A 12,171-nucleotide genomic window follows, 5' to 3' on the forward strand; every position below is an offset into this window, starting at 1 on the left:
AAGAACACAGTCTGTAAATTAGCCTGTGATGTTTTTAGGTCTCTGGACCCACATTCAGATTTCCATGCTAGCTACCTTAGCTCTGTGATGAAGCCACTGTTTCTAGGTGTCTACCTGTGTTACAATCACCTGGGCTGTTTGAAGTGCAGTTTCCCAGCCCCACCCCAGACCGACAAAATCAGTGGCTAGGTTACTCAGAGGACTCAAGTATTCCAAGAATTAAAACAGTGGAGGGCAAGCTGTCCTCTGCCCTTTTTGTTGCCTCTCTTTCCGTAGGTGGGTGTTGATTATTGCTTCTGACCCTGGGAACTGAGTGAAGGTAACTGACAGTTGGTATCTTAAGAGACTTTGGTAGAGCGATCCTAAGGGCTGGAAGCTCAGAGGACCTGGTGCGAAGGGAACCTAGGGCTGCACAGCATCCGGTGGGAGTGGCCAGGTAGCCTCATTGGGGTAGAAAGATACAAGCCCAGATTGGGTGGCTCCTGGACACCAGATCAAACAAACCCTCGTCGACTTGCCTGCCTGAGTGATTAGGAGGAAACCTCTGAGCACGCACTTTGATAGCTCAGTTGGTAAAGAATCCACCCGCAATGCGGGAGACGTGGATTCGATCCCTGGGTTGGGAAGATCCCTTGTAGAAGGGAAAGGCTACCCACTCCAGTACTCTGGCCTGGAGAATTCCGTGGACAGTCCATGGGGTTGCAAAGAGTCAGACATGACTGAGCAGCTTTCACTTTCACTTTCTGAGCACGCAAAGTCGGGTCAGTTGCCAGTTCAGTTCAGTCGCTCAGTCATATCCGACTCTTTGCGATCCCATGAATCACGGCATGCCAGGCCTCCCTGTCCATCACCAACTCCTGGAGTTCAGTCAAATTCACATCCATTGAGTCGGTGATGCCATCCAGCCATCTCATCCTCTGTTGTCCCCTTCTCCTCCTGCCCCCCCAATCCCTCCCACCATCAGAGTCTTCTCCAATGAGTCAACTCTTCGCATGAGGTGGCCAAAGTATTGAAGTTTCAGCTTCAGCATCAGTCCTTCCAATGAACACCCAGGACTGATCTCCTTTAGGATGGACTGGTTGGATCTCCTTGCAGTCCAAGGGACTCAAGAGTCTTCTCCAACACCACAGTTCCAAAACATCAGTTATTTGGTGCTCAGCTTTCTTCACAGTCCAACTCTCACATCCATACATGACCACAGGAAAAACCATAGCCTTGACTAGACGGACCTTAGTTGGCAAAGTAATGTCTCTGCTTTTCAGTGTTCTCTCGAGGTTGGTCATAACTTTCCTTCCAAGGAGTAAGTGTCTTTTGATTTCATGGCTGCAGTCACCATCTGCAGTGATTTTGGAGCCCCCCAAAATAAAGTCAGCCACTGTTTCCACTGTTTCCCTATCTATTTCCCATGAAGTGATGGGACCAGATGCCATGATCTTAGTTTTCTGAATGTTAAGCTTTAAGCCAACTTTTCCACTCTCCTCGTTCACTTTCATCAAGAGGCTTTTTTAGTTCCTCTTCACTTTCTGCCATAAGGGTGGTGTCATCTGCATATCCGAGGATATTGATATTTCTCCTGGCAATCCTGATTCCAGCTTGTGCTTCTTTCAGCTCAGCGTTTCTCATGATGTACTCTGCATATAAGTTAAATAAGCAGGGGTGACAATTTACAGCCTTGATGTACTCCTTTTCCTATTTGGAACCAGTCTGTTGTTCCATGTCCAGTTCTAACTGTTGCTTCCTGATCTCCATATTGGTTTCTCAAGAGGCAGGTCAGGTGGTCTGGTATTCCCATCTCTTTCAGAATTGTCCATATTATGATCCACACAGTCAAAGGCTTTGGTGTTGTCAATAAAGCAGAAATAGATGTTTTTCTGGAACTCTCTTGCTTTTTTGATGATCCAGCAGATGTTGGCAATTTGATCTCTGGTTCCTCTGCCTTTTCTAAAACCAGCTTGAACATCTGGAAGTTCACAGTTCACGTATGGCTAAAGCCTGGCTTGGAGAATTTTGAGCATTACTTTACTAGCGTGTGAGATGAGTACAATTGGGTGGTAGTTTGAGCATTCTTTGGCATTGCCTTTCTTTGGGATTGGAATGAAAACAGACCTTTTCCAGTCCTGTGGCCACTGCTGAGTTTTCCAAATTTGCTGACTTATTGAGTGCAGCACTTTCACAGCATCATCTTTCAGGATTTGAAATAGCTCCACTAGAATTCCATCACTCCCACTAGCTTTGTTTGTAGTGATGCTTTCTAAGGCCCACTTGATTTCAAAGTCCAGGATGTCTGGTTCTAGGTGAGTGATCACACTATCGTGATTATCTTGGTCATGAAGCTCTTTTTTGTACAGTTCTTCTGTGTATTCTTGCCACCTCTTCTTAACATCTTCTGCTTCTGTTAGGTCCATACCATTTCTGTCCTTTATCGAGCCCATCTTTGCATGAAATGTTCCCTTGGTATATTTAATTTTCTTGAAGAGATCTCTAGTCTTTCCTATTCTGTTCTTTTTCTCTATTTCTTTGCATTGATCGCTGACAAAGGCTTTCTTATCTCTTGCTATTCTTTGGAACTCTGCATTCAGATGCTTATATCTTTCCTTTTCTCCTTTGCTTTTCGCTTCTCTTCTTTTCACAGCTATTTGTAAGGCCTCCTCAGACAGCCATTTTGCTTTTTTGCATTTCTTTTCCATGGGGATGGTCTTGATCCCTGTCTCCTGTACAATGTCATGAACCTCCATCCATAGTTCATCAGGCACTCTATCTATCAGATCTAGTCCCTTAAATCTATTTCTCACTTCCACTGTATAATCATAAGGGATTTGATTTAGGTCTTACCTGAATGGTCTAATGGTTTTCCCCACTTTCTTCAATTTAAGTCTGAATTTGGCAATAAGGAGTTCATGATCTGAGCCACAGTCAGTGCCTGGTCTTATTTTTGCTGATTGTATAGAGCTTCTCCATCTTTGGCTGCAAGGAATATAATCAATCTGATTTCAGTGTTGACCATCTGGTGATGTCCATGTGTAGAGTCTTCTCTTGTGTTGTTGGAAGAGGGTGTTTGCTATGACCAGTGTGTTCTCTTGGCAAAACTCTATTAGCCTTTGCCCTGCTTCATTCTGTACTCCAAGGCCAAATTTGCCTGTTACTCCAGGTGTTTCTTGACTTCCTACTTTTGCATTCCAGTCCCCTGTAATGAAAAGGACATCTTTTTTAGGTGTTAGTTCTAAATGGTCTTCTAGGTCTTCATAGAACCATTCAACTTCAGCTTCTTCAGTGTTACTGGTTGGGGCATAGGCTTGGATTACCGTGATATTGAATTGTTTGGCTTGGTAATGAACAGAGATCATTCTGTCGTTTTTGAGATTGCATCCAAGTACTGCATTTCAGACTCTTTTGTTGACCATGATGGCTACTCCACTTCATCTAAGGGATTCCTGGCCGCAGTAGTAGATATAATGGTGAAGGTCAAGAGAGGTGGCCATGAAGAGATACACCTCTTCCAAGGTAAGGAGCAGTGGCTGTGCTTTGCTGGAGCAGCCGTGAGAGATACCCCACATCCAAGGTAAGAGAAACCTAAGTGAGACGGTAGGTGTTGCGAGAGGGCATCAGAAGGCAGACACACTGAAACCATAATCACAGAAAACTAGCCAATCTGATCACATGGACCACAGCCTCGTCTAACTTAATGAAACTAAGCCATGCCATGTGGGGCCACCCAAGATGGATGGGTCATGGTGGCGAGGTCTGATAGAATGTGATCTACTGGAGAAGGGAATGGCAAACCACTAAAGTATTCTTGCCTTGAGAACCCCATGAACAGTATGAAAAGGCAAAATGATAGGATACTGAAAGGGGAACTCCCTGGGTCGGTAGGTGCCCAATATGCTACTGGAGATCAGTGGAGAAATAACTCCAGAAAGAACGAAGAGATGGAGCCAAAGCAAAAACAATACCCAGTTGTGGATGCGACTGGTAATAGAAGCAAGGTCTGATGCTGTAAAAAGCAATATTGCATAGGAACTTGGAATGTCAGGTCCATGAATCAAGGCAAATTGGAAGTGGTCAAACAAGAGATGGCAAGAGTGAATGTCAACATTCTAGGAATCAGTGAACTAAAATGGACTGGAATGGGTGAATTTAAGACCAGCCACCAAAATGACAGGTCCTCCAAGTTTCCTAGAGAGGCAGCTGAGGAACCAACAGAGATGCATTTGAGCATTGTGACAGATTTCCAGTTCCTGGTGTGAGCTGTGGCTTAAACACCCCTTTTGTTGATTGACTCTGGACTGTAACTGGGAGTAGGTAGAAACCTGGTTCATCCCGAGGCTGGATGCTCCATTTGTGGTTTAGTCGCCAGGTCTTGTCTGACTCTTTGAGACCCCACAGACTGCAGCCCACCGGACTCCCCTGTCTGTGGGATTTCCCAGGCAAGAATACTGGAGTGGGTTGCCATTTACTTCTGCAGAGATCTTGGGGCTGGATTGGGGGTGTTGTCCTCTTTTCCTAGGCCTGGCTTAGGTTCCTCTCCCTTGCCTTACATAGATCCCTCAGGATGCGACTCTTCTATGTCAGTGCTTCTGTACGTTTCGGAGATGCAGAGAACTAAACACAAACACGGTACAGGGCTGGGTCTGTGCAGACCATCTGGTTTTCGAAGGAGATACAGATATACTAGCGGGGAAACTCCTCCAGTGTCCATCGGCTGACGGATCCTTAAGGCTAAAAGATGGTTTCTTATACCTTTCATGAACTTAACTGAGCAGTTTCTCAGTTTTCATGAAATCTCTTATAGTAATGGTCATGATTACATATTTGTAGAGGTTTGAAGTGAAGTCGCTCTGTCATGTCCGACTCTCTGTGACCCCATGGACTGTAGCCTACCAGGCTCCTCTGTCCATGGGATTTTCCAGGCAATAGTACTGGAGTGGATTGCCATTTCCTTCCCCAGGGGATCTTTCCAACCCAGGGATCGAACCCTAGTCTCCCACATTGCAGACAGACGCTTTACCGTCTGAGCCACACGATCCTCCCAGTTTTGCAAAGCAAAGGGAAGTGCTCGCTCATTTCTGTGGCTAAGAAAACAGATTCAAAAGTGTGGCAGGGGAAGTAGAGGCGGGTGGCAGCTCATTACTGTCAGGTAGATATAAAAGTCCAAGTTTCTACTTGATTTCCATTTAACTTCTCCTTACTGTTGGGTAAGGGTAGAAATTCTGACTTCCACGTGGTCACCACAGACACTATGTGAGCACTGATTAGTTATTGCTGAGTGATGGTAAAAGTCCAGACTCCACTGGCCCTTTTCTGACGTTGCCTTAGTGTCACCGTTCCCTACTTACCCTGCCACAATAGTTTCAGGGAAAACCAATTAAAACCTAAGGTTTAATTAAGATCCAGTCTCATAACACAGTACAAAATAGCAATAAAAAATCCGAAATACCAAGAACCAGGAAGATCGCAAACGGAGTGAAAAGAGATGCCAACACCAAGCTAATAGAGGTTTTAGAATTAACAGAAATTTATAGCAACCATGATTTAAATTAAAAAAAAAAAGCTTCGATGAGGGACTTTCCTGGTGGTGCAGTGGCTACGACTGCTCTCCTGATGCAGGGGGCTCCAGTTCAATATCTGGTAGGGGAATTAGATCTCACACATTGCAACTTAGGGGCTTCCCTGGCGGCTCAGAGGTTAAAGCGTCCGCCTGCAATGCGGGAGACCTGGGTTCGATCCATGGGTCAGGAAGATTCCATGGAGAAGGAAATGGCAACCCACTCCAGTATTCTTGCCTGGAGAATCCCATGGACGGAGGAGCCTGGTGGACTATAGTCCATGGGGTCGCAAAGAGTCGGACATGACTGAGCGACTTCACCTCACTTCTATTGCCACTAAAGATCCTGTATGCTGCAAGATCAAAGACCCGGTTTACTGCAACTAAGACCTGGTGCAGCCAAATAAACGTTTTTTTAAAAAAGCTTCAGTGGGAAATTGTGAACACATATAAAAGAAGTGAAAATATAGAAACCCTCAGCAAGGAAATAGAAAGTCCTAGCAAATAAATAGAAAAATGTAAAAAAAATTCAAGTGGAAATTTGAGAACTGAAAAACACAGTTATGATATTAAAAGCTCTGTGGGTGGTCTTAACAACAGGATGGAGGCTAGAGAAAATCTGAACTAGAAGACTAAACAATAAGAATAACTCAATTCTAACAAGAGAGAAAGTAAGCTGGAGAGGGGGAAAAGGAGGAACAGAGGGTAGTAGGCTGAAAAAATAATCACCCAAAGATACGTTCACTTCCTAATCACCAGAACCTATACATATTATGTGGCAGAACAGTGAATATTATTTTATATGGCAAAATAAGTGATTAAGGATCTTGAGAAAAGGAGATTATCCTGAATTATCCAGAAGGGGTCCAGAATGCCATAATAAATATTTCTATGAGAGAGAGGCAGTGGGAAATTAGACACACAGAAAAAGGTGATATAAAGATGGAGGTACAGATTGGAGTGGTGTGACCTTGAGCCCCAGGGACACCAAGGGATAACCAGGAGTGGAAGAGACAAGAAATGAGGTCTCTACCTCAGAGTCTCTGGACAGAGCCTTGAGTTTAGACTTCTGGCCCCCTAGAAATGTCAGAATAAATTTATGTTGTTTTAAGCCACAAGTTTGTGGTAATCTGTTATAGAAACCAAAAGAAACTGCAGTGATACAAAGAACCTCAGGGACTTGTGCAACTGTAGAAAGATGTAATGATCATATCACTGAAGTCCCAAAGAGGATGGGGCTTAAGAATTACTTAAAATAGTGGCTGAAAAGTCACCAGTTTTGGCAAGAGAAGTAAATCTGCATATTCAAGAAGCTGATCAAAATGGAAACAGGACAAACCCAAGGAAATCCTTTCAAAACAACATCACAATTAAACTCCGCAAACCCTAAGACAGCAAAAAGATTTTGAAAGCAGCCAGAGAAAAATGACATCAATAGGAGAAAATTCAAATGACAGTGGATTTCTTATGAGTAATGAGGCCAGGAGAGACTGACATGGTATTTTTAAAGAGCTGAAAGAAAGGAACTATCAAGCCAGAATCCTGTACTTGGTGAAAACATCCTTCAGGAGTGAACAGAAAAATTAAGACGTCCTCAGATGAGTAAGATGTAGAATTTGTCACCAGGAAACCTACATTTTAAAAAATGGCAAAAGGACAATTTCTAAATAGAGAATAATCAGGAAAGAATATGGGTAAATACAGCAAGCTTTCCTACTTCTCCTGATTTTTCTAAATTATGTTTAACTGTTGAAGGAAAAATTGTAATTTTGTCGCTGTGGTGCTAAATGTATTTAGAGGAAATATCTAATTAAGAGAATTATAAGTGGGAAGGGCAAGAGATGTAAAGGAAAGTAAGGTTTCTATACTTAAATTGGTAAAAAGATGATACAAGTAGAATGTGATAAGTGTGTATATATAACTGGAAACCTAGAGCAACTACTTAAAAAAGTGTACAAGAAGATTTACCAAAGATGGTAAAAGTGGAAGCAATGACAGATTTTATTTTCCTGGGTTCCAAAATCACGACAGATGATTACTGCAGCCACAAAATTAAAAGATGCTTGCCCCTTGGAAGAAAAGCTGACAAATCTATGCAACATATTAAGAAGTAGAGACCTCACTTTGCCAACAAAGTTCCGTATGGTTAAAGCTATGGATTTTCCAGTAGTCATGCATGGATGTGAGAGTTAGACCATAAAGAAGGCTGAGTGCTAAAGAACTGATGCTTTTGAACTGTGGTGTTGGAGAAGACTCTTGAGAGTCCCTCGGACTGCAAGGAGATCAAATCAGTCAATCCTAATGGAAATTCACCCTCAGTTCTCCTTGGAAGGAATGGTTCTGAAGCTCCAATACTTTTGCTACCTGATGTGAAGAGATGACTCACTGGAAAAGCCCCTGATGTTGGGAAGGATTGAGGGCAGGAGGAGAAGGGAGCGACAAGAGAATGAGATGGTTAGATAGCATCACAGACTCAATGGCCATGAGTTTGAGCAAACTCCAGAAGATAGTGGAGGACAGAGGAGCCTATTCATGATGTCACAGAGTTGGACACTTGTTAGCAACTGAACAGCAACAAAATACCAAAAATAGATAAGTCAAAATGCAATTAAAAAGGGAAAAATGACTTCTTCCTGAAGTAACCTACAAGAAGCCAAGAAAAAGAAAATAGAGAAATGTGGGAATTCCCTGACAGTTCAGTGGTTAGGACTCCATGCTTTCACTTCAGAGAGCCGGCAGTGATCAAATCAGGTTTGATTTGGGAGACTAAGATTGTACAAGCTGCACAATTCTGTCAAAAAAAGAAAACAAATGAAAATTTAAATATGAAATGGCAAAATTATAGAAGCAGAGTCATGGTCGCCAGTCATTAATGAGAAGATGGGAATAAGGTGTGTTCATAAAAGGAATTAATGTAGTGATGGAAATGTTCTGTATCTTGACTGTAACAATGTAAATGCTCTGGTTGTGACTGTACTATAGTTCTGCAAGATAATGCTATTAGTTGAAACTTGGTAAAGAGTAAATGAGATCTCTGCATTCTTTCTTAAAACATATGAATCTACAATTATATTAAAATGAAATGTAACTTTAAAAACCAAAATATAAGCATAATGTTTTGTGAGTAGAGAAAGTAATATTGAATTCAACTTTCAGTGTGCAGAAATCAAGCTTTATTGGAACAAAAAAGTTAATTCTCAACTAAGAAAACCTACCTTGAGGTCAGTTGGATAGAATTAGATGAATTCTATCTGCAATCTTAATCCCTCTTGCCAGGTAACATAATAAATTCACAGGTTCTGGAGATGAGGTGAGGAATAGACTTCTTGGTGAGGGTGGGGCAGGTGGTATCATTATTCTACCTACCACCAGCAGTCTGCTGTCAGTGCCCAAGAGTCACTCTTTAGCAGTACATCAGAATACTTATTCTTAAAGCTGCCTTGGTAGTTATGCCACAGTTTATTCATGGACATTGGGTTTGTTTCCAGTCTTTTAGCTTGACTAAATAAATAACCGTGTGCATATGTATTCTTTAGATTTGTCAATATATCTTTCAGATGGATTTCTATTGCAGGGACAAAGAATAAACTTATGTAAGCAATTTTGCTATATTTTATTATTTTTCTAAATAGCTGCTGCTGCTGCTGCTGCTGCTGCTGCTAAGTCGCTTCAGTCGTGTCCGACTCTGTGCGACCCCATAGACGGTAGCCCACCAGGCTCCCCTGTCCCTGGGATTCTCCAGGCAAGAACACTGGAGTGGGTTGCCATTTCCTTCTCCAATGCATGAAAGTGAAAAGTGAAAGTGAAGTCGCTCAGTCGTGTCCAACTCTTAGCGACCCCATGGACTGCAGCCCACCAGGCTCTTCCGTCCATGGGATTTTCCAGGCAAGAGTACAGGAGTGGGGTGCCATTGCCTTCTCCTTTTCTAAATAGGGGCTGTACTATTTTGTGTTCCAGTTAAGAGTGCATAAGTGCTCCTCTTTCCTCATGAATAGAGTATACTGTCAAACTTCTGAATTTTTTCCAGTCTGATAAAATGACTAATGGTACTTATGGTACTAATGGCAGTGCAGTTTTTAGTTTGTATGTTTATGTTTGGAGTGAAGTTGAGCATCTTTCCAGACATTTGAGCACTGCTACAATTTCTTATTTTGTCAGCTCTTCCTTTCCTTTGTCCATTTTCTCCATTGGATTATTGGTTCTTTTCTTTTTTTTTCCTCTCATATTTTTAAAAAATATTTTATTTATTTGACTGGGCCAGGTCTTAGTTGAGGGATGTGAGGTCTTTGATTTTTACTACAGCATGTGAACTCTTAGTTGTGGCATGTGGGGATCTAGTTCGATAACCAGGGATCAAACCCAGGCCCCCGGCACTGGGAGCTCAGTGTCTTAGCCACAGGACCACCAGGGAAGTCCTCAGTTATGTTCTTTTTAGAAAATATTTTAGGAACCCTTTATATATTTGGGATATTAGTCCTTTGTGATATGTTGCAAACATTTTTCCTGTGTATCATTTTTCTTCTGACTTTTCTTTGTGGTATTTTTTGATAACCAATCCATTTTATTTTTAGGCAGATTTACTTTTTTTTTTTTTTACTGCTTTTGGAAATTGAGACAAGGTTTCCTGTTCCCAGATGTTTGAATTATTACTAATGTTCTTCTAATACATGAATAGGTATATTTTTTACATTTTTTTTGATCCATTTGGAATTTATCCTGATTGTGATTATGTGATGGACGATATTAATGCAATTTTACTTTTGACCAAATGGCTATCGGTTGTCCTAATACAACTTATCTACAAGCCCTTCATTTCCCCCATTGATTCGAGATGCCACCATCATTTACTAAATATCCATATGTACCTTGATCTAGTGTGTGGTGCGTGCATACTTAGTTGTGTCCAACTCTCTGACCCAATGGACTGTAACCAGCCAGACTCCTCTGTCCATGAGATTCTCCAGGCAAGAATCCTGGGGTGTGGTCTATTTCTGTCTGTTCTTACACAGTATCACACTCAGTTGTAGGGACTTTATAACTTATGGTGATATCTGATTAGTATGTCCCTCACTATTGTTCTTCAGAGGGTATCATGGCTATTCTTATTTTCCCATTTGAACCTTATAATCAATTTGTCTAGCTCTAGAACAGTATTTGTTGATACTTTCATTTTAGAAGATTGACTTCTTCGTTGAGTCTTTTGAACCAAGACTCTCAGCAGTCTTTTTAGCATGTGGCTTTCTATTTGTCTAACTATACATTTGGCCTTTCAGGAGGTTTTCCCCATACAGGTTTTGCAATTTTTTCCTACACTTGGTCCCACTTATTTTCTTTCTTTCTCTTGTTGTTGCTGCTGCTGTTGTTACTATTATAAATTAAGTATTCTCTTCCATTATATCTTGTAACTTTATCACTGGTTATTTGCACATAGGAAAGTACTGCTTTCAGTGTGTTAATTTTACATTTTTGCTGCTGCTGCTAAGTCACTTCAGTTGTGTCCTACTCTGTGCGGCCCCATAGACGGCAGCCCACCAGGCTCCGCCGTCCCTGCGATTCTCCAGGCAAGAACACTGGAGTGGGTTGCCATTTCCTTCTCTGATGCATGAAAGTGAAAAGTAAAAGTGGAGTCGCTCAGTCGAGTCGGACTCTTTTTACTAAGTTATCTTTTAGTTTTCCCATTGAACTCTATGGGTTTTCAGATGTACACCCATTATTATTAGCACATAAAAGGGAACTGTACAAGGTGAAAAAGTAAGCAGAAACTGCCAGGTTGACCCTTGAGAAGTGTGTAGAAGAGGTCCCCTCCTGAGTGTGGAAGACCTCGGGAGAAATCCCTTTGAGACATCTTTAACATCAAAGGTGCTGAAGCCCAAATAAACGTGAGTGAAAAAGCGTAGGATTCATGACCACAGGAAAAACCTTAGCCTTGACTAGATGGACCTTAGTCGGCAAAGTAATGTCTCTGCTTTTGAATGTACTATCTAGGTTGGTCATAACCTTTCTTCCAAGGAGTAAGCGTCTTTTAATTTCATGGCTGCAATCACCATCTGCAGTGATTTTGGAGCCCCCCAAAATAAAGTCTGACACAGTTTCCACTGTTTCCTCATCTATTTCCCATGAAGTGATGGGACCAGATGCCATGATCTTCGTTTTCTGAATGTTGAGCTTTAAGCCAACTTTTTCACTCTCCTCTTTCACTTTCATCAAGAAGCTTTTTAGTTCCTCTTCACTTCTGCCATAAGGGTGGTATCATCTGCATGTCTGAGGTGATTGATAGTTCTCCCAGCAATCTTGATTCCAGCTTGTGTTTCTTCCAGTCCAGCGTTTCTCATGATGTACTCTGCATATAAGTTAAATAAGCAGGGCGACAATATACAGCCTTGACGTACTCCTTTTCCTATTTGGAACCAGTCTGTTGTTCCATGTCCAGTTCTAACTGTTGCTTCCTGACCTGCATACAGATTTCTTAAGAGGCAGGTTAGGTGGTCTGGTATTCCCATCTCTTTCAGAATTTTCCACAGTTACTCCTTGGAAGAAAAGTTATGACCAGCCTAGATAGCATATTAAAAAGCAGACACATTACTTTGCTGACTAAGGTCCGTCTAGTCAAGGCTATGGTTTTTCCTGTG

This window comes from Ovis aries, chromosome 20, assembly GCF_016772045.2.
Source record: "Ovis aries strain OAR_USU_Benz2616 breed Rambouillet chromosome 20, ARS-UI_Ramb_v3.0, whole genome shotgun sequence".
Classification (NCBI taxonomy): Eukaryota; Metazoa; Chordata; class Mammalia; order Artiodactyla; family Bovidae; genus Ovis; species Ovis aries.